This window comes from Ambystoma mexicanum, chromosome 5q (assembly GCF_040938575.1).
Source record: "Ambystoma mexicanum isolate Mex_15411 chromosome 5q, UKY_AmexF1_1, whole genome shotgun sequence".
NCBI lineage: Eukaryota > Metazoa > Chordata > Amphibia > Caudata > Ambystomatidae > Ambystoma > Ambystoma mexicanum.
Window position 1 is genome coordinate 857,154,781 of NC_090933.1, and position 23,617 is coordinate 857,178,397.

Genomic DNA, 23,617 nt, shown 5'->3' on the forward strand with positions numbered 1-23,617 from the left:
GGGGCACCCTCCACCAGGCCCCCACTCATGTCCCCCTGCACCCCCACCCACCAGCATCCAGGGGCACCCTCCACCAGGCCCCCACACATGCCTCCCATCACCCCCACCCGCAGAATCCAGGGGTACCCTGAACCAAGCCCCCACTCATGTCCCCCTGCACCCCCAACCCCCAGCAGTCAGGGGCACCCTCCACCAGGCCCTCACTCATGTCCCCCTGCACCCCCCCAGCAGTCAGGGGCACCCTTCACCAGGCCTTAGTACTTGTACTTAGGAAAATCAACAATGGCAAATATATACAATTCTAAAGTGGTACCACCCTTTGTATTAGATCTCATTAAAGTGCATCAACAATACTATAACAATGTCACACAGATCAATAGAGTGAAACCAGCAATAGAGAGAGGAGAGAAAATAAGATGGTTGAACAATAGGCAGAATACTGGCCCCTACCACTAGACACAGTTCTGTGTGGAGATCTCCCCACCTGGGCAACCTGTAAAATAAAGATATAGCACAAGCCCAGTCCATATATTGTTCTGCAAGTCTTATTCCCTCCTATAATGATTTTACCCCCCCAATGTACCTGGTGGAGTCGAGTTCTTCGAAGAGGCGTCGACAGATCCTTCTTGAGTCACGGATCGTCGAGAGGCGTCAAGAAGCGTCGAGGAACTCGGCGTTCGGCGGCGGGGAATCGACGGCCCTTCTTGAATGCCTTCCCTTTCAAGCGGGAGACACGGGGCGTCGAACGTCCGTCGAGGAACTCGGCGTTCGGCGTCGGGGAATCGACGGCCCTTCTTGAATGCCTTCCCTTTCAAGCGGGAGACACGGGGCGTCGAACGTCTGACAACAAACAGGGTAGAATGGCGTCGATGAGGCGGCAGCTTCGATCCAAGCGGTGCTTGTTGACGACAGAGCGTCGGCGTCCTGCAAGGCAGAGGCGTGCGGGGCACCTCGATGACAATTGTTCTGGACCGCAAAGATTGTGGAGACGGGGGCCCAGCAAGGGCGTCGTGTCGTTCGAGTCTTTGTGGTCTTCCGGTGGCGAGAAACACACCGGTAGGTTTCTCCTCGGCGCGTTGGTCGTCCTCGACTTTCTCCGGCAGGATAAAGCGGTCGACGGTGCGGACGAGGGAGTCCTTCGATTCAAATGTTCTTAGGCAAGGAGCGGACGGCTCCGGTCGTCGGCGGCACGGCGTCAAGTGGTTCCCACGGCTGGGCAACACAACTTCGACGGGCTTCCAGCGGTTACACAAACCTGCGAACCCTGGTCGACGGCAATGGACTTCGACGGCGGCGATGTCCGGCTGCTTCACTTCGATCTCCTCGGCGGTCCCGTCTCGGGTCGGCAGCCTTTCGAGGGTCTGACTTCCAGGGGGCTTCGGCGAAGATGTAGCGGTGCTTGATGATCCCTCGGAGCACGAGAAGAGGGCGCCTTACCAGGTCCTCTCTCGGGTCAGTCCTCGACGAATTCGGCAGCTTTCAGATCGGTCGAAGCAAGTGCAACAGCAAGTCTTCTTCTTCCAGCTGGACGTCGAGGATCAGCAGTTCCAGTTACTCTTAGAGTGGAGACTCAGCTTCTGAACGCTTCTGAACAATTACCAGTGGTGAGAGGTCCCCAGATATACTATTCTGTCTCTCATCCACACTGATGGCACACACTCAGCAGCCAATCATACAGAAGGGCATTCATGCAGTCAGTCAGCCAATCAGGCACACAGTGCATTCAGGCCACACACCTCCCTTTCGGACACTCACAACAAGGAATGTGGATTGGGACAAGTACCCAGCCATTCAACACTACACACTGCATTCAGGCCAGTTTCGGGCAGGGCTGTCTCAGTCTTTGTCTCTCATGCCAGAAACCAGACAACCACAACAAGGAGTGTATATTGGTCACACACTCCATTCACCCAGGTCCCACCCACAGGAGGTACCCACAACATACAGTCACTGGGAAGGCTCCAGTCAGTCTAGCTGGGCCTTCACAACAACACCATATATGGAACTTCCACATAACAGCCAGTCAGGGGGAAGGGACAGAGTCAGGGCTTCCCAGGACTTTGGGAAAACAAGGTAACAGGCAATAGAAAGCAAGAGGCCACAGGGGCCATCTTGTTTCCTATCAGGAATCAACTGATCCCAATGGCAGGGCCTGGGTATCCCAAAATGGAGGACACCCAGAGCACCTGTCAAATTCAGCATGGAGCTGCCACCAGCCCATACCCTGCTCTGTGGGCCACCCACAGGTGCCCAAAAACATACACTAGGGGCACAGGGTTGTACCCCTACCCATGGGTGCCATAAGGGTATCCCATGGGTCTGTTCACCAAACCAAAAGAGAGAGCTGCACTGCCAGGAGTCCCACATGGACTCCTGGGCAGAAAACACAACAGAACACACGATAAAAAGCAGTAAAGGACAAGGATTCAGAGGCCCTGTCCCTCTGATGCATTTCCAGCATCACAGTCGCCCCCCCCAGACTGAGGTGGAGGGTGTCTAATCTCCCACGGGATAGACACCCTCATCCAGACGGTCAACATACCTTCTGGAAAGGCCATCTGCATTATCGTGACTCTTCCCTGGTCTGTGCTCGATGGTGAAGTCTAGCCCTTGCAGGCTAATGGACCACCTGAGCAATTTCGGATTCTCACCCTTCATCTGCATAAGCCACTTCAGGGGCTTATGATCTGTTTGGACCTTGAAGGTAGACCCCGTAAGGTAGGGCCTAAAGCGCCTAAGGCTCGAAACTATGCTAAAACACTCCTTTTCAACAGTAGCCCACCTAAGTTCTCTACCCTTGAGTTGTCTACTAATGAATATGATAGGATGCTCTCTCCCTTTGTCATCTAACTGGGACAAGACAGCTCCAATTCCGGTGTCACAGGCATCCGTCTGGACGATAAAGGGTCGGCTGTAGTCAGGCGCACACAACACAGGTGCCCTACACAGACTTTCTTTCAAGCCATCAAACGCCCTCTGACAGTCTTCGGTCCAATTAACCTTCCTAGGCTGTTTGGGTGAAGTTAGCGCTGTCAGGGGTGCAGCTATGGTTCCATAGTCTGCCATGAAATTGCGATAGTACCCAGTGAGGCCCAAAAAGGCTCTCACCTGGGTTTGAGTAGTGGGAGTCTCCCAGTTCTGTACATCCTGTACTTTACTGGAGAGAGGTTGGATTTGACCCCCTCCTACCTCATGACCAAGATAGGTAACTTTCCCCTGAGCTATCTGGCACTTGGTGGCCTTGATAGTGAGGTTAGCCCTTTTCAAGGCCTGCAACACCTTATCCAGATGTGCCAAATGCTCTTCCCAGGTGGAACTGTAGACGGCAATGTCGTCTAAGTAAGCCACACAAAAGGCTTCCAGCCCACTGAGCGCATGGTTGAACAATCTCTGGAAGGTGGCAGGGGCATTCTTCAACCCAAAAGGCATGACCCTAAACTGGTAGAGTCCCTCAGGTGTTGAGAAGGCCGTCTTTTCCTTGGCATGGTCCGTCAGAGCTATTTGCCAATAGCCTGAGGTAAGGTCAAAGGTGCTCACAAATTTGGCAGCACCTATGGTGTCCACGAGCTCATCAGCCCCGGGCAATGGGTGCGTGTCAGTTTTGCTGACCGCATTGACTCCTCGGTAGTCTACACAGAACCTCCAATCCTTGGTACCCGCCTGGGAACTTGCCTTGGGGACAAGGACCACTGGACTGGACCAGGGACTGGTTGAGGGTTCAATAACACCCAGATCCAACATCTTGGCGACCTCAGCCTAGATGTGGTTCTTGACGGTATCCGACATACGGTAGCACCTGCTTTTGACAGGCACACTGTCACCAGTGTCAATTTCATGCCTACACCATGGTGTAAGGCCTGGCGTCAGTGAAAACAGAGAGGCATACTGTTGGAGCAAAGCCCTGCAGGCCCTCTGTTGCTCTGTTGTCAAATCCGGAGAGAGATGTACTCCCTCTACTGAGCCATCCTGAGGGTTGCTATGCAGCAAATCAGGAAAGGGCTCACTCTCATCCTCTTCTTGTCCTGAAGCTAGCAAGAGACATGAGACTTCTGCTCGCCGGTGGAAAGGCTTGAGCCTGTTGACATGGAATACCTGAGGGGCTACCCCAGAGGCTCCCATGTCAACCAGATAATTGACTTTGCCCATCTTGGAGATGATCCTGAAGGGTCCAGTCCACTTATCTGCCAAAGCTCTAGGCTTGGTAGGCTCCATCACAAGGATTTCCTGTCCCGGAGTCCAATCCACTTGCGAGGCTTTAAGGTCATGCCAGTACTTATTCAATTCCTGGCTGGCCTTGAGATTTGCTGTTGCCTGACCCATCATCTGTGTCATCCTCCGTCTGAGGCCTAACACATAGTCCCCCACTTGCTTGGTGGGACCTGGAGGGGTGGCTTCCAAGCCTTCTCTGATCAAGGCGAGGGGCCCCCTCACGGGATGTCCAAAGAGTAACTCAAAGGGGCTGAAACCAACACCCTCTTGAGGTACCTCTCTGTAAGCAAACAGCAGGCATGGCAGGAGGAGATCCCATTTCCTCCTTAGGGGTTCTTCCAAAGCCCCTAGCATGCCCTTGAGAGTTTTATTAAATCTCTTAACCAGACCATTGGTCTGGGGGTGGTAAGAGGTGGAGAACTTGTAGGTTACCCTGCACTCTTTCCACATGGTTTTCATGTAACTAGACATGAAGTTGGATCCTCTGTCAGAGACAACCTCCTTGGGGAATCCAACACGGGTGAAAATGCCCAGGAGAGCCCTGGCAACCACCTTGGCAGTAACAGTCCGAAGGGGTATTGCCTCAGGGTACCTGGTGGCATGATCTACCAAGACCAGGATGAACCGATGTCCACCTGAAGTGGGAGGGTCAAGGGGACCGACGATGTTGATGCCCACCCTCTCAAATGGTGTGCCAACCACTGGCAATGGCTGCAGTGGGGCAATGACACTGCCTCCAGTCTTGCCAGACAACTGACAAGTTGGGCAGGTCCTGCAGTGGGACTCCACCTCTACTCCCATCCGTGGCCAGTAGAAATGGGCAGAGAGCCTCTGCTTAGTCTTCTTGGTCCCACGATGACCAGCCAAGGGCACCTCATGCGCCAACTGCAGTAGGAAGGGCCTGTAAACCTGGGGTACCACCAACCTCTTGAGGGCACCAGGTTCAGGCTTAGTGGGCTCACTAACAAGGAGCTCACCCTCCCAATAAATCCGGAATGTCCTAGGCACTTCTCCTTGTGCCTGGGACAGGGCCTGTTTCCTCAGTCCCTCGAGCGAGTGGCACTCTCTCTGTCCCTTACAGAAGTCTGCCCGGGAGGGTCCCCCTTCAGCTAACAAGCATTGAAGGTCGGGATGATCCTCCGGGTTGAGAACCTCTCCCACAGGAGAGTCTTCTGTCTCTTCTCCCACGGGAGTTGAGTTTGGGTTTACCACTGGACCCAGCCCGTCCGGAGCATGGATCCCAATGGGTGCTGTCGGAACAGCAGGAAGAGAAGGTGTTCCCTCCACAGAGGTGGCCTTCTTGGTATTCCTTCTTCTTGCCTTAGGCCTCGCCTTTGGCTCGGGTACCTGACTCACAGCCAGACCCGGTGTCACCTGTGACCTAGTGACTGCAGCAGCAGTCATGGGAAGACCATCCAAGATCAACCCCAACTCTACTAGATCATTTCCTAACAGAATGTTAGCAGGGACATTGTCCTGAACCAGGACAGGAAGCTTTGCTGTCTTGTCTCCAATCATGAGTGTGACTAAGGCTACAGGCGATAATTTGGGAGGCCCACCAGCTAACCTGGTGGTTCTCAGAGGAGCACCTACATAGTCCTCTGGCTTGAGCAGGATCCTGTCCACCACTGTCATGTTTGCCCCAGTGTCTCTCAGACCAGTAGAAGGCTGGCCATTCAAGAGGACACTTCTCAAAAACATACGGGTGTTCTGTGGGATAGTCGCCAGTACTTCTGCATACTGGTCCCAGGCCCCAAGGGACACTAAGGAAATCTCTACCGGAGCACCAAATGTGATCCCGGTAGAGGAGGGGAGGACAGTGGCCTCCACCTCAGACACGGGGTAAGGGTAGGTCAGGCTGACAGCCTGTACTCCAAGTGCCTTACCTTTACACTTGGAGTCACCCCTTCTGTGATCCACAGTCCCAACAAGTGCCAGGAGTGCGGGGTACGGTACTGGAACCACTGGGAGCCTGCTTTGCAGCAGGTGGACCACTACTCTTATTCCCACCCACAGATGACTTATCCCCACTAGATTTTTGGGTCTTGGGAGAGGAAGGTTTAGGTTTACCCGACCGTGACTGCTTGTGGGACTCCTCAGCTTTCTGAGAGGTCCCCTTTTCTTTGTCCTTGTCCTTCCCACTGGAGTCCTTAGGGGACACCCGGTGGGAGACCCAACCTAGCCAGCTTAAAGGGGTCCAAAATGTTCTGGTCAGCCACATACTGACGCAGCTCTGGTGAACAGGCTTCAGAAAAATGCTCAAAAACAAGAGGTGGGACAATTCAACAAAAGTCTTAGTCTTGTATCCATCAATCCACCCTATCATGTTCATGTGCGCAGCACTCACCCAGTCAACCCAAGACACATTCTCTCTTTTCTTAAAATCCCTGAACCTTTTAAGGTATTGGGTAGGTGTCTTGCCAAACTTGGCAATCAAAGCAGACTTCATACACTCATACTGACCCCTTTCTTCCACACTCAGATTCAGAATACAGTCATATCCAGTTTGAGGCATTCTGCTTAACAAACACTTAGCCCAATCTCTTTTATCAACATTGTGAATCGCACAAGCCATTTCAAACGCTTCAATCCATTGGAGGATATCTGAACCCTCCACAAATACACCAACCAAATCTTTCATAAACTTGGTGGCTGGGGACCTGACACTCTCACTGGTTTTAGCTGAAGTCTCCACTTTAGCTTTCTTTAGCTGGATTCTCTGACATTCAGTGTCCTGGCTCTTGAGTTCAAGGTCCTTATTTCTGAGTTCAAGGTCCTTATTTCTGAGTTCAAGATCCCTATTCTTGAGCTCCACTTGTTGAGCCAACTCCTCTTTCTTAAGTTCAGCATCTATTTCCAACTTGCGGTATTCAAAGGCCAATTTCATCCCTAATAACTCAAGCTCCAAGGAATTGCTGGGGTTTGGAACAGAGGCAGCAGGAATGGTGGCATTCCCAGAAACAGATTCAGCAGAAACCCCAGGGGCAGAGTCCTCATTGGTTGCATTCCCCCCCTCATCAAGAGTTTCACCATCAGTCTGGTAGTCCACCAGGGCAGCTATCAGCTCAGCCCTAGACTTATCCACAAAGTCTAACTCCCTGGCTTCACAAGCACTCTGGAGAGCCTCCAAGCTCATCCGAGTCAATTTGCCATTTGAAATAGACTCCATTGTTTGTAATGCAGTTATCTTGTACACAACTAAACCTTAATTTAATAAAGTGCAGATATTTTGTAAGTGGCACGGTTATACACTGATTCTTAAAACCATAAGCATCCCACCGCTGCCACCAGTGTAAGAGGGACTGGTAGGGGGTGGTCTGTACTTCTGCTCTCTAAATGGTAGAGGGGAGGCACAGAGGACCCCAGCCTAGATTCTCTATTCGGTAGCTATGGTCGAGCAATCAAGGCCTAGCTTCTCAGGAGGTGATGCAGGCTGGTTCTTAAGTACAGTGTAGTCCCGAAGCCCCCACAAAGGAATGTCCACACACTGTATTGGTTAGAACACAGTCTTTATATAATCAATATTCAAGGTTATGTACACTTATCATAATAACTCACTTTGTACTTAGGAAAATCAACAATGGCAAATATATACAATTCTAAAGGACAAGGATTCAGAGGCCCTGTCCCTCTGATGCATTTCCAGCATCACAGCCTCTTCTTGTGAGACTAAGCAGGTGAGCCTGCTATGCAATACTCCCCCTTTTTATCTCACACAAGAGACAAAGAAATACATATCTATAACACCAGAATCCTCTGATATGTGTTACTACAGTACTTGTCCTGAATAAAGTCTATATGGTACTGAGACGAGTAAACATCATTGAGTAGGACAGAATGAACAGTTGCTTGACACTGAGATGAGGAAGCCAATGGAATTAGGCTGAGCCTGACTCAGACAGAAAGTAATATTCCTGGAGTTTGTAGAAGCCTCAGCAGACATCATCAAACTGGGATCAGTTAGGCAAACATGGAGAGAGGCCCAGGAGTTTCAAGCGGGTTCTGTAGAGACCCAGATGTCAGCCTCCTGGGTGACGAGAAGAACAGATAAAAGGGTGTCCGAGAACCATCCGTGGGCAGAGAGCCTACCATGAAGCTCTCTCCAGAAACAGCATCCCCAGAGAGATTTGCTTGTGGGAAGCAGCAACCAAAGAACAGAGAGGAGAAACCTCTCCATACCAAAACCATCACGGTGGTCGTACCCCAAGGGTACTGATAACAGATGTAATCAAGAGAAGTGAAGGATAGATGTCATACAGTAACCAGGCAGAAGAGAGAGAGTGAAACCCTCTGCAAACTGGTACAGCAGCACACAGTGCTGTACCTGACGGTACTGTGAAAGGAAGCCAGAAAGCCATACTGCAGAGAAGCGGCAAAGAAGGGGAGACGCCAACCGGGTATCACAAGCCCAAACCAAAGAAGGAAATGGGAAGAGTGGGAGACGTAGGGAGAGGGGTGGCTTTGTCAAATAGCTATATCCAAGCTGTCATAGGAAGGGTGAATCTAAGCACGGGACCCCTCAGACTTGTCCCAGTGATAACAGCAGTTATAAGAAGATCGAACCTAACCTCGGGACCCCTCATAGTGGTTCCAGTAGTAACGAAATGTATAAGAAGAGTGTACCTAACTATGGGACACCTCATTCTTGGCCCAGTAGTAATGGAAGTTATATGAAGAGTGAAACTAACTACGCTAACCCTCATACTTGGCCCAGTATTAATGAATGCCATAAGAAGAGTGAACCTGACTACGGGACCCTTCATACTCACCCCAGAAATACCGGAAGTCATAAATAGAGTGAACATAGCTATGGGACTCCTTTTACTTGCCCCAGTAGTACTGATGAAGGCAACTTAGGTGGAATTTAACTGTGGGTACATCGCCCAGATCCCAAGGGAGAAGTGCAGAGATCCAGAGACCTAAGACTTAGGCTCATAGAGGAAGAAACAATAATACCTAAGGATAAAGAGAGTATGTTCATTGACCAGTACAAGACACAGAAGAAGATAGGGGCAATACCACAGAGAAGAAAACTTTAAGGATGGCATGAGGATTACAAAATAAGATATGGACAAGTTCTAGGAAAGATCTGGAGAAACTGGTGAAGAAAATAGCCGAACGCTATTTAAAGCTTACCTATTGAAATACAACACTTCAGTTGGAAAGATATTGTTCTGTTCAGGAGAAGGGAGTCATTTTCCTGCTCTTAAGTTGGTTAGTACTGTTTTCTAAAACGTACGCTGTTTCCCTTTATCCTGAACACTTGAATCTAGATGGTTGCATTGCTGTTCTGTTGAAGTTGGGTGTCATGCACTGCAGGTTCTCCTGCTCTCTTTTTCCCCCTTCTCTCTGCGTGCTCCCTCTGTGGTGCTTTCAAACTCCCCTATCTTCTCTAACTGCTACTCTATCACCTTTCCTATCTCTCTTTCGAAGTCTGGAAGAAAAAAGTTCAAGCAGGCTCTCCTGGTCTCCAATCCAGGCCTGCCCTTTACTGACACCTATGTCAACGATTCCCCATATGCTCTCAGTGCTCTCCCCTTTCTCTTCTTCACCCATTAACGGTGGCACCCATTTGGAAGTACACTAGGCATATTTCCCATCCTCTGGGGGCATAATTAATATCTACCTGAATGGCATTGTAATGGCCCATGTCTCATATCCCAACCTCCTCCTTCTTGATAGGCGTCTTATGTCTCTTATCAACTTCCTCCCTTCGCATGCCACTCCTCCTTCTACTGCCTCTCCGGCCCCTCTGCACCACCGATGGGTGTACCACATCCCTGTACCCCTCCTCTGAAGACCTTAAAAGTGGCAACCAGCTCCACTTAGCTACCCTCAACACTTGCTCTGCTGTTAAACACTCCTCTGACATCTGCCACCTCATTGAAGACCTCTACCTCAACGGTCTTGCTCTCACTGAGATGTGGTTCATGACCAGCTCTGTCACAAGTTGTGACATTCTCCTCCTGGGGGGATACAAGATCCTTTCTAAACCCAGGCCTAACCTGTCCAGGGGACGGAGTGTCCCTGATCTTCGCCGAATGTGCTACTATCATACCCACTCAGTCTGACTCCTCCTTCAAATGCCTCATCTGCAGACTTGGTCTCTCTCCTATCCTCTGGCTGACTCTTGCCACCATCTACAGGTCCCCTGGTCGGGTCTTCCTCTTCCTCTGAGAGTGGTATGACCTCACCTCTTCTCTCCTGGACCCCACCTCCAAGCTTCTCCTCCTTCAATATTAATTCCCCTGATGCAGCCTCTGGACCCTTCCGCAACCACTGTGACTCTCTTTCCCTCTCCATTCTTCCCTCCGGTCTGACACACTCAGCCGGACACACCTTGGATGCTCTCCATTCACCATAAATACCTATATCCAAACTTCTCACTACACCTCTCCCGTGTTATGCTCACCTAGACTCGCAACTGGACCTCTGGCTATGCCCCTGCATGCACTGCAAGACTCCTTCTCTGTTATTCGTCCAATGAAGCAAGTGTCACTTTCTGCTTTTGCTGCCTCTGTCCTTACCCCTCCAACTCCTGCCACTGACTCTCACACTGACACATCCCTTACTAACCTTCAACTCTCCATGTCCAACACCATGGACATCCTTGACCCTGTCATGAGGATCTGCATGAAGCCTGACTCCAAGCACAACACCTGGTATGACTCCGAACTAGCCTCTCTGAAATGCAAGTGCAGAGATGCTGAGCGGAAGTGCAGGCTTCGAGCACATCCTCTGACAGACTGGCCTGCCGCCTGTTGCAAAGGCAATACAAATTTTCCAATAAATTTTCCATCCGTGTGAAGAAGGCCTATATTGAAGCCTGCATCTATGGGCCACTAACAACATGGTTGAACTGTTCAAAATCTGCAAGGAACTCATCAATCCTACTGCAATCTTCATTTCTCCTCTGCCTTCCCTGACCCTCTGCACTGCATTGGCCTCTCACTTCATAACTAAAACTCAAAACATCTTGTCCACACTCTCCTCCACACCACTCCCTTCACCCTCACCTTCCCTCAAGCCTCCCTTGCCCCTCTGTCCCCTTCCTTCCTACTCTCCCCTTTCTCTCCCATATTACCTTATTAGGTATCTAGACAAGTCCGCTCTATGAAAGCCTCATCCAAACAGGTGTTCCCTGGTCCTCCAGAACTATAAAGGACAAAATTGCCTCCCTCGCTCCTGCCTTGGCTGATTTCTGCAATCACTCCTTTGCTACTGGCGCCTTCTCGCTACTTCTTAAGCAGTCCTTTGTGCACCCTCTCCACAAAAAGCCTTCTACCAACCTCTCTGTCCACCTAACTACCACCATATCTCCATTACCCCCTTCCTGGGCAAACTCTTGGAGAAGCTGGCCACCATCTTCCAGCTTATTCACCACACTGAATCCGTTGATTGTCTCCACGACCACTATTCTGGCTTCAGAGCAGCCAGAGGCATGGAAACTGCACTCCTGAACTCCTGTGTAGACTTGCTCTCTAATCTCGATTCCAACTCACCTTCTGTTCTCATCCTTCTTGACCTTTCCTCTGCCTTTGATATGGTCAATCATGCCACCCTTATAAATCATAGATATCCTTGGCATCACAGAGCTGGCTTTGGACTAGTTGACCTCCTTCCTCTGTGACTGACCTTGCCAAGTTTAACTGGGCCCTTTTCTCTCCTCCATCACACTCTGCACCTGTGGTGACCCTCAAGGCTTTATCCTCTCGCCTTGGCTCTTCGACATCTACCTTGCCCCCTCCAGCCCATTTGATCTCCACAATTGTCTGTCTGGAGTCCCACAACAACCCTGTCCTGACCCTACCACTAACACTATTTTTTATTTTATTCATTAGATATGTATAATGCACCGATACAGCAACAGGTGTTTCAAGGTGCAACAAGACAAAAGAGGGGGGAAACAAAAACAGTCCTACTAGAGCTTGTGTCATTCGGACCATACAAGTGTGGTAACAAGAAGTGCAGGGGAGAGGGGAAGGGTGAAGTGCCAGTCAGACGGAAAAAGGGCCCATGGGTTATCCTGGTGCTGGGGGCAGGTCAGATGGACAATTGCCAAGGGAATACAGAGTGTGCAGGGGAAACAAGGTCTACATGATAAATGTGAGAGAACAGGGCTGGAAGGGCTCAATGGGGTGCACGCCCGGCCAGGCTAGTGCAGGAGGAGGGTGCCCGGGTGGGCAAGTGCAGGTTAGGGGCTGGGGGCAGTCAGAGGAGACCAAGTGCAGGGTTAGACTGGCCAAGGAGGATCTGGTGCCCTGTAAGAATCAGAAGGAACCAGAGAGCCAGGCAAAAAGAGGCAGAGGGAGACATTAGTGTGGGAGGGGGAGAGGAAAGGAGGAAGAGAAAAGGAGGGGCTTGAGAAGCTTCCAGAACATAGGGAGATCCAGCTCAAGTCTGAGAGGGGCAGGAAGGCCATTCCACAGGGAGACAGCAGCAGAGGGCTGAGATCTACCCCCACTCTCTGCTTGGAAAATCCTCTGATCTGCAGAGAGTTGGAGCTAGAAGACAGAAGGGCTCTAGCAGGGAGGTATTTAGGGAAATAGAGCTAGATGTAGTGGGGACTCAGACCCCAGAAATCTTTGTGTATGATGCAGAGGGTCTTGAACTTTATTGTTGCAGCAACCGGGAGTCAGTGGAGAGATTTTAGGGCTGGAGAGATGCCATCCCTAGGTTGGAGGCCAAGGATAAGTCTTGCAGTCGTATTCTGGAATAGTTGCAGGGGGCAAAGGGAGGAATGAGGCAGATTGAGGAAGAGGCTAGTGCAGTAGTCCTACTTGGAGAGGACTGGAGCTCTGGAGACATTGAGGTGTCGATTCATGGAATTAATGTGCACTGAAAATTCCCGCGCAGAGGTGCCAAAACGTGCGATTCGCAGTAAAAGTGCGAAAATCGCAGTGCAAGTGCGAAAATCGCAGGGAAACCAGCGCATATCGATTCATGGAAGGCCGTGCGCGAAAAAAATATCGGATGTGCGCTGAAAAAGTGCGCGGCGCACGCCGGCGCACAGTATATCTAACGGAGTGCGCCACGGGCACAGCGAAATCACACATAGCGCGGCGCACACAACAAAAGTAGGCGGAACACGGGGCGTAACACTCGGAATGGGGAACAACTTGTCAAAATGTGGGTGTCACGGGGGAAGTACAGGAGGCAAGTGCGCGGAACGCCCACACGCTCGCCTAAAACACGTATTCATGGAATCCAATAGGGCAAACCAGCGCACGTTAGAACCAGCGCACAGGCCCAAACACATCCGCCACAAGAAAGCAGGTGGTAGTGTCCCTGCCCCTGAAATAAATGTGCGCCAAAATGTGCGTCAACAAAAAGCACCTATATACAGCTATGATGAATGTCACATACTGTGGCCCTCTAAGACAAATGACGTGCAAAGGGGTACGTGACAAACACGGACAGCCGCTTTGTGATAAATAGCGTGTGCGTGCATTCTGTGCTGCACGGAAAGTCCCACACGCGATTTGCCTGGGTACGTGTATTCCGGGGTGTGCGGGAAGTCCCACACGCGATTGGCTGGGTCTGTGTAGTCCAGGGTGTGTGGGAAGTTCCACATGCGAATTGCCTGGGTCCGTGTATTCCGGAGTGCGTGGGAAGTCCCACACGCGATTGGCCTGGGTACATGTATTCCGGGGTGCGCGGGAAGTTCCACACGCTAATTCTGCAGGGTACGTGTATTCTGGGGTGCATGTGAAGTTCCACACACTTATTCTGCAGGGTACGTCGATTCCGGGGTGCGCGTGAAGTTCCACACGCTAATTCTGCAGGGTACGTGGATTCCGGGGTGCGCGGGAAGTTTCACACGCTAATCCTGCAGGGTACGTGTATTGTGGGGTGCGCGTGAAGTTCCACACGATAATTCTGCAGGGTACGTGGATTCCGGGGTGCGCAGGAAGTTCCACACGCTAATCCTGCAGGGTACGTGTATTCCGGGTGCGCGGAAAGTTCCACACGCGATTTCAGCAGGGTACGTGTATTTCGAGGGTGCCGGGTAGTACTACACGTGAATTGACTGTGTGGGTCCTCCCAGGTGTTCCCTCTACACCCTCCACGGCCCCTGCAGGCAGCCCACACCACAGGGGACTACCCTGCACCCCTGCTCATGTCCCGTAGGCAGCCCATCCACCATGGCCATGCCCACCAGCCAACCCACATGTCACCTTGCACTACTGATCACCAACGCATGTCCCCCTGCACCCCCACCCCCCAGCATCCAGGGGCACCCTCCAGCAGGCGCCCACACATGTCTCCCATCACTCCCACCCCCCAGCAGTCAGGGGCACCCTCCACCAGGCCCCCACTCATGTCCCCCTGCACCCCCACCCACCAGCATCCAGGGACACCCTCCACCAGGCCCCCACACATGTCTCCCACCACCCCCACCGCCCAGCAGTCAGGGGCACCCTCCACCAGGCCCCCACTCATGTTCCCCTCCACCCACACCCACCAGCATCCAGGGGCACCCTCCACCAGGCCCCCACACATGTCTCCCATCACCCCCACCCCCCAGCAGTGCAGGGCACCCTCCACCAGGCCCCCACTCATGTCCCCCTGCACCCCCACCCCCCACAGCCAGGGGCACCCTCCACGAAGCCCCCACTCATGTCCTCCTGCACCCCCACCCACCAGCAGTCAGGGGCACCCTCCACCAGGCCCCCACTCATGTCCCCCTGCACCCCCACCCACCAGCATCCAGGGGCACCCTCCACCAGGCCCCCACACATGCCTCCCATCACCCCCACCCGCAGAATCCAGGGGTACCCTGAACCAAGCCCCCACTCATGTCCCCCTGCACCCCCAACCCCCAGCAGTCAGGGGCACCCTCCACCAGGCCCTCACTCATGTCCCCCTGCACCCCCCCAGCGGTCAGGGGCACCCTTCACCAGGCCTTAGTACTTGTACTTAGGAAAATCAACAATGGCAAATATATACAATTCTAAAGTGGTACCACCCTTTGTATTAGATCTCATTAAAGTGCATCAACAATACTGTAACAATGTCACACAGATCAATAGAGTGAAACCAGCAATAGAGAGAGGAGAGAAAATAAGATGGTTGAACAATAGGCAGAATACTGGCTCCTACCACTAGACACAGTTCTGTGTGGAGATCTCCCCACCTGGGCAACCTGTAAAATAAAGATATAGCACAAGCCCAGTCCATATATTGTTCTGCAAGTCTTATTCCCTCCTATAATGATTTTACCCCCCCAATGTACCTGGTGGAGTCGAGTTCTTCGAAGAGGCGTCGACAGATCCTTCTTGAGTCACGGATCGTCGAGAGGCGTCAAGAAGCGTCGAGGAACTCGGCGTTCGGCGGCGGGGAATCGACGGCCCTTCTTGAATGCCTTCCCTTTCAAGCGGGAGACACGGGGCGTCGAACGTCCGTCGAGGAACTCGGCGTTCGGCGTCGGGGAATCGACGGCCCTTCTTGAATGCCTTCCCTTTCAAGCGGGAGACACGGGGCGTCGAACGTCTGACAACAAACAGGGTAGAATGGCGTCGATGAGGCGGCAGCTTCGATCCAAGCGGTGCTTGTTGACGACAGAGCGTCGGCGTCCTGCAAGGCAGAGGCGTGCGGGGCACCTCGATGACAATTGTTCTGGACCGCAAAGATTGTGGAGACGGGGGCCCAGCAAGGGCGTCGAGTCGTTCGAGTCTTTGTGGTCTTCCGGTGGCGAGAAACACACCGGTAGGTTTCTCCTCGGCGCGTTGGTCGTCCTCGACTTTCTCCGGCAGGATAAAGCGGTCGACGGTGCGGACGAGGGAGTCCTTCGATTCAAATGTTCTTAGGCAAGGAGCGGACGGCTCCGGTCGTCGGCGGCACGGCGTCAAGTGGTTCCCACGGCTGGGCAACACAACTTCGACGGGCTTCCAGCGGTTACACAAACCTGCGAACCCTGGTCGACGGCAATGGACTTCGACGGCGGCGATGTCCGGCTGCTTCACTTCGATCTCCTCGGCGGTCCCGTCTCGGGTCGGCAGCCTTTCGAGGGTCTGACTTCCAGGGGGCTTCGGCGAAGATGTAGCGGTGCTTGATGATCCCTCGGAGCACGAGAAGAGGGCGCCTTACCAGGTCCTCTCTCGGGTCAGTCCTCGACGAATTCGGCAGCTTTCAGATCGGTCGAAGCAAGTGCAACAGCAAGTCTTCTTCTTCCAGCTGGACGTCGAGGATCAGCAGTTCCAGTTACTCTTAGAGTGGAGACTCAGCTTCTGAACGCTTCTGAACAATTACCAGTGGTGAGAGGTCCCCAGATATACTATTCTGTCTCTCATCCACACTGATGGCACACACTCAGCAGCCAATCATACAGAAGGGCATTCATGCAGTCAGTCAGCCAATCAGGCACACAGTGCATTCAGGCCACACACCTCCCTTTCGGACACTCACAACAAGGAATGTGGATTGGGACAAGTACCCAGCCATTCAACACTACACACTGCATTCAGGCCAGTTTCGGGCAGGGCTGTCTCAGTCTTTGTCTCTCATGCCAGAAACCAGACAACCACAACAAGGAGTGTATATTGGTCACACACTCCATTCACCCAGGTCCCACCCACAGGAGGTACCCACAACATACAGTCACTGGGAAGGCTCCAGTCAGTCTAGCTGGGCCTTCACAACAACACCATATATGGAACTTCCACATAACAGCCAGTCAGGGGGAAGGGACAGAGTCAGGGCTTCCCAGGACTTTGGGAAAACAAGGTAACAGGCAATAGAAAGCAAGAGGCCACAGGGGCCATCTTGTTTCCTATCAGGAATCAACTGATCCCAATGGCAGGGCCTGGGTATCCCAAAATGGAGGACACCCAGAGCACCTGTCAAATTCAGCATGGAGCTGCCACCAGCCCATACCCTGCTCTGTGGGCCACCCACAGGTGCCCAAAAACATACACTAGGGGCACAGGGTTGTACCCCTACCCATGGGTGCCATAAGGGTATCCCATGGGTCTGTTCACCAAACCAAAAGAGAGAGCTGCACTGCCAGGAGTCCCACATGGACTCCTGGGCAGAAAACACAACAGAACACACGATAAAAAGCAGTAAAGGACAAGGATTCAGAGGCCCTGTCCCTCTGATGCATTTCCAGCATCACAGTCGCCCCCCCCAGACTGAGGTGGAGGGTGTCTAATCTCCCACGGGATAGACACCCTCATCCAGACGGTCAACATACCTTCTGGAAAGGCCATCTGCATTATCGTGACTCTTCCCTGGTCTGTGCTCGATGGTGAAGTCTAGCCCTTGCAGGCTAATGGACCACCTGAGCAATTTCGGATTCTCACCCTTCATCTGCATAAGCCACTTCAGGGGCTTATGATCTGTTTGGACCTTGAAGGTAGACCCCGTAAGGTAGGGCCTAAAGCGCCTAAGGCTCGAAACTATGCTAAAACACTCCTTTTCAACAGTAGCCCACCTAAGTTCTCTACCCTTGAGTTGTCTACTGATGAATATGATAGGATGCTCTCTCCCTTTGTCATCTAACTGGGACAAGACAGCTCCAATTCCGGTGTCACAGGCATCCGTCTGGACGATAAAGGGTCGGCTGTAGTCAGGCGCACACAACACAGGTGCCCTACACAGACTTTCTTTCAAGCCATCAAACGCCCTCTGACAGTCTTCGGTCCAATTAACCTTCCTAGGCTGTTTGGGTGAAGTTAGCGCTGTCAGGGGTGCAGCTATGGTTCCATAGTCTGCCATGAAATTGCGATAGTACCCAGTGAGGCCCAAAAAGGCTCTCACCTGGGTTTGAGTAGTGGGAGTCTCCCAGTTCTGTACATCCTGTACTTTACTGGAGAGAGGTTGGATTTGACCCCCTCCTACCTCATGACCAAGATAGGTAACTTTCCCCTGAGCTATCTGGCACTTGGTGGCCTTGATAGTGAGGTTAGCCCTTTTCAAGGCCTGCAACACCTTATCCAGATGTGCCAAATGCTCTTCCCAGGTGGAACTGTAGACGGCAATGTCGTCTAAGTAAGCCACACAAAAGGCTTCCAGCCCACTGAGCGCATGGTTGAACAATCTCTGGAAGGTGGCAGGGGCATTCTTCAACCCAAAAGGCATGACCCTAAACTGGTAGAGTCCCTCAGGTGTTGAGAAGGCCGTCTTTTCCTTGGCATGGTCCGTCAGAGCTATTTGCCAATAGCCTGAGGTAAGGTCAAAGGTGCTCACAAATTTGGCAGCACCTATGGTGTCCACGAGCTCATCAGCCCCGGGCAATGGGTGCGTGTCAGTTTTGCTGACCGCATTGACTCCTCGGTAGTCTACACAGAACCTCCAATCCTTGGTACCCGCCTGGGAACTTGCCTTGGGGACAAGGACCACTGGACTGGACCAGGGACTGGTTGAGGGTTCAATAACACCCAGATCCAACATCTTGGCGACCTCAGCCTAGATGTGGTTCTTGACGGTATCCGACATACGGTAGCACCTGCTTTTGACAGGCACACTGTCACCAGTGTCAATTTCATGCCTACACCATGGTGTAAGGCCTGGCGTCAGTGAAAACAGAGAGGCATACTGTTGGAGCAAAGCCCTGCAGGCCCTCTGTTGCTCTGTTGTCAAATCCGGAGAGAGATGTACTCCCTCTACTGAGCCATCCTGAGGGTTGCTATGCAGCAAATCAGGAAAGGGCTCACTCTCATCCTCTTCTTGTCCTGAAGCTAGCAAGAGACATGAGACTTCTGCTCGCCGGTGGAAAGGCTTGAGCCTGTTGACATGGAATACCTGAGGGGCTACCCCAGAGGCTCCCATGTCAACCAGATAATTGACTTTGCCCATCTTGGAGATGATCCTGAAGGGTCCAGTCCACTTATCTGCCAAAGCTCTAGGCTTGGTAGGCTCCATCACAAGGATTTCCTGTCCCGGAGTCCAATCCACTTGCGAGGCTTTAAGGTCATGCCAGTACTTATTCAATTCCTGGCTGGCCTTGAGATTTGCTGTTGCCTGACCCATCATCTGTGTCATCCTCCGTCTGAGGCCTAACACATAGTCCCCCACTTGCTTGGTGGGACCTGGAGGGGTGGCTTCCAAGCCTTCTCTGATCAAGGCGAGGGGCCCCCTCACGGGATGTCCAAAGAGTAACTCAAAGGGGCTGAAACCAACACCCTCTTGAGGTACCTCTCTGTAAGCAAACAGCAGGCATGGCAGGAGGAGATCCCATTTCCTCCTTAGGGGTTCTTCCAAAGCCCCTAGCATGCCCTTGAGAGTTTTATTAAATCTCTTAACCAGACCATTGGTCTGGGGGTGGTAAGAGGTGGAGAACTTGTAGGTTACCCTGCACTCTTTCCACATGGTTTTCATGTAACTAGACATGAAGTTGGATCCTCTGTCAGAGACAACCTCCTTGGGGAATCCAACACGGGTGAAAATGCCCAGGAGAGCCCTGGCAACCACCTTGGCAGTAACAGTCCGAAGGGGTATTGCCTCAGGGTACCTGGTGGCATGATCTACCAAGACCAGGATGAACCGATGTCCACCTGAAGTGGGAGGGTCAAGGGGACCGACGATGTTGATGCCCACCCTCTCAAATGGTGTGCCAACCACTGGCAATGGCTGCAGTGGGGCAATGACACTGCCTCCAGTCTTGCCAGACAACTGACAAGTTGGGCAGGTCCTGCAGTGGGACTCCACCTCTACTCCCATCCGTGGCCAGTAGAAATGGGCAGAGAGCCTCTGCTTAGTCTTCTTGGTCCCACGATGACCAGCCAAGGGCACCTCATGCGCCAACTGCAGTAGGAAGGGCCTGTAAACCTGGGGTACCACCAACCTCTTGAGGGCACCAGGTTCAGGCTTAGTGGGCTCACTAACAAGGAGCTCACCCTCCCAATAAATCCGGAATGTCCTAGGCACTTCTCCTTGTGCCTGGGACAGGGCCTGTTTCCTCAGTCCCTCGAGCGAGTGGCACTCTCTCTGTCCCTTACAGAAGTCTGCCCGGGAGGGTCCCCCTTCAGCTAACAAGCATTGAAGGTCGGGATGATCCTCCGGGTTGAGAACCTCTCCCACAGGAGAGTCTTCTGTCTCTTCTCCCACGGGAGTTGAGTTTGGGTTTACCACTGGACCCAGCCCGTCCGGAGCATGGATCCCAATGGGTGCTGTCGGAACAGCAGGAAGAGAAGGTGTTCCCTCCACAGAGGTGGCCTTCTTGGTATTCCTTCTTCTTGCCTTAGGCCTCGCCTTTGGCTCGGGTACCTGACTCACAGCCAGACCCGGTGTCACCTGTGACCTAGTGACTGCAGCAGCAGTCATGGGAAGACCATCCAAGATCAACCCCAACTCTACTAGATCATTTCCTAACAGAATGTTAGCAGGGACATTGTCCTGAACCAGGACAGGAAGCTTTGCTGTCTTGTCTCCAATCATGAGTGTGACTAAGGCTACAGGCGATAATTTGGGAGGCCCACCAGCTAACCTGGTGGTTCTCAGAGGAGCACCTACATAGTCCTCTGGCTTGAGCAGGATCCTGTCCACCACTGTCATGTTTGCCCCAGTGTCTCTCAGACCAGTAGAAGGCTGGCCATTCAAGAGGACACTTCTCAAAAACCTACGGGTGTTCTGTGGGATAGTCGCCAGTACTTCTGCATACTGGTCCCAGGCCCCAAGGGACACTAAGGAAATCTCTACCGGAGCACCAAATGTGATCCCGGTAGAGGAGGGGAGGACAGTGGCCTCCACCTCAGACACGGGGTAAGGGTAGGTCAGGCTGACAGCCTGTACTCCAAGTGCCTTACCTTTACACTTGGAGTCACCCCTTCTGTGATCCACAGTCCCAACAAGTGCCAGGAGTGCGGGGTACGGTACTGGAACCACTGGGAGCCTGCTTTGCAGCAGGTGGACCACTACTCTTATTCCCACCCACAGATGACTTATCCCCACTAGATTTTTGGGTCTTTGGAGAGGAAGGTTTAGGTTTACCCGACCGTGACTGCTTGTGGGACTCCTCAGCTTTCTGAGAGGTCCCCTTTTCTTTGTCCTTGTCCTTCCCACTGGAGTCCTTAGGGGACACCCGGTGGGAGACCCAACCTAGCCAGCTTAAAGGGGTCCAAAATGTTCTGGTCAGCCACATACTGACGCAGCTCTGGTGAACAGGCTTCAGAAAAATGCTCAAAAAAAAGAGGTGGGACAATTCAACAAAAGTCTTAGTCTTGTATCCATCAATCCACCCTATCATGTTCATGTGCGCAGCACTCACCCAGTCAACCCAAGACACATTCTCTCTTTTCTTAAAATCCCTGAACCTTTTAAGGTATTGGGTAGGTGTCTTGCCAAACTTGGCAATCAAAGCAGACTTCATACACTCATACTGACCCCTTTCTTCCACACTCAGATTCAGAATACAGTCATATCCAGTTTGAGGCATTCTGCTTAACAAACACTTAGCCCAATCTCTTTTATCAACATTGTGAATCGCACAAGCCATTTCAAACGCTTCAATCCATTGGAGGATATCTGAACCCTCCACAAATACACCAACCAAATCTTTCATAAACTTGGTGGCTGGGGACCTGACACTCTCACTGGTTTTAGCTGAAGTCTCCACTTTAGCTTTCTTTAGCTGGATTCTCTGACATTCAGTGTCCTGGCTCTTGAGTTCAAGGTCCTTATTTCTGAGTTCAAGGTCCTTATTTCTGAGTTCAAGATCCCTATTCTTGAGCTCCACTTGTTGAGCCAACTCCTCTTTCTTAAGTTCAGCATCTATTTCCAACTTGCGGTATTCAAAGGCCAATTTCATCCCTAATAACTCAAGCTCCAAGGAATTGCTGGGGTTTGGAACAGAGGCAGCAGGAATGGTGGCATTCCCAGAAACAGATTCAGCAGAAACCCCAGGGGCAGAGTCCTCATTGGTTGCATTCCCCCCCTCATCAAGAGTTTCACCATCAGTCTGGTAGTCCACCAGGGCAGCTATCAGCTCAGCCCTAGACTTATCCACAAAGTCTAACTCCCTGGCTTCACAAGCACTCTGGAGAGCCTCCAAGCTCATCCGAGTCAATTTGCCATTTGAAATAGACTCCATTGTTTGTAATGCAGTTATCTTGTACACAACTAAACCTTAATTTAATAAAGTGCAGATATTTTGTAAGTGGCACGGTTATACACTGATTCTTAAAACCATAAGCATCCCACCGCTGCCACCAGTGTAAGAGGGACTGGTAGGGGGTGGTCTGTACTTCTGCTCTCTATATGGTAGAGGGGAGGCACAGAGGACCCCAGCCTAGATTCTCTATTCGGTAGCTATGGTCGAGCAATCAAGGCCTAGCTTCTCAGGAGGTGATGCAGGCTGGTTCTTAAGTACAGTGTAGTCCCGAAGCCCCCACAAAGGAATGTCCACACACTGTATTGGTTAGAACACAGTCTTTATATAATCAATATTCAAGGTTATGTACACTTATCATAATAACTCACTTTGTACTTAGGAAAATCAACAATGGCAAATATATACAATTCTAAAGGACAAGGATTCAGAGGCCCTGTCCCTTTGATGCATTTCCAGCATCACAGCCTCTTCTTGTGAGACTAAGCAGGTGAGCCTGCTATGCAATACTCCCCCTTTTTATCTCACACAAGAGACAAAGAAATACATATCTATAACACCAGAATCCTCTGATATGTGTTACTACAGTACTTGTCCTGAATAAAGTCTATATGGTACTGAGACGAGTAAACATCATTGAGTAGGACAGAATGAACAGTTGCTTGACACTGAGATGAGGAAGCCAATGGAATTAGGCTGAGCCTGACTCAGACAGAAAGTAATATTCCTGGAGTTTGTAGAAGCCTCAGCAGACATCATCAAACTGGGATCAGTTAGGCAAACATGGAGAGAGGCCCAGGAGTTTCAAGCGGGTTCTGTAGAGACCCAGATGTCAGCCTCCTGGGTGACGAGAAGAACAGATAAAAGGGTGTCCGAGAACCATCCGTGGGCAGAGAGCCTACCATGAAGCTCTCTCCAGAAACAGCATCCCCAGAGAGATTTGCTTGTGGGAAGCAGCAACCAAAGAACAGAGAGGAGAAACCTCTCCATACCAAAACCATCACGGTGGTCGTACCCCAAGGGTACTGATAACAGATGTAATCAAGAGAAGTGAAGGATAGATGTCGTACAGTAACCAGGCAGAAGAGAGAGAGTGAAACCCTCTGCAAACTGGTACAGCAGCACACAGTGCTGTACCTGACGGTACTGTGAAAGGAAGCCAGAAAGCCATACTGCAGAGAAGCGGCAAAGAAGGGGAGACGCCAACCGGGTATCACAAGCCCAAACCAAAGAAGGAAATGGGAAGAGTGGGAGACGTAGGGAGAGGGGTGGCTTTGTCAAATAGCTATATCCAAGCTGTCATAGGAAGGGTGAATCTAAGCACGGGACCCCTCAGACTTGTCCCAGTGATAACAGCAG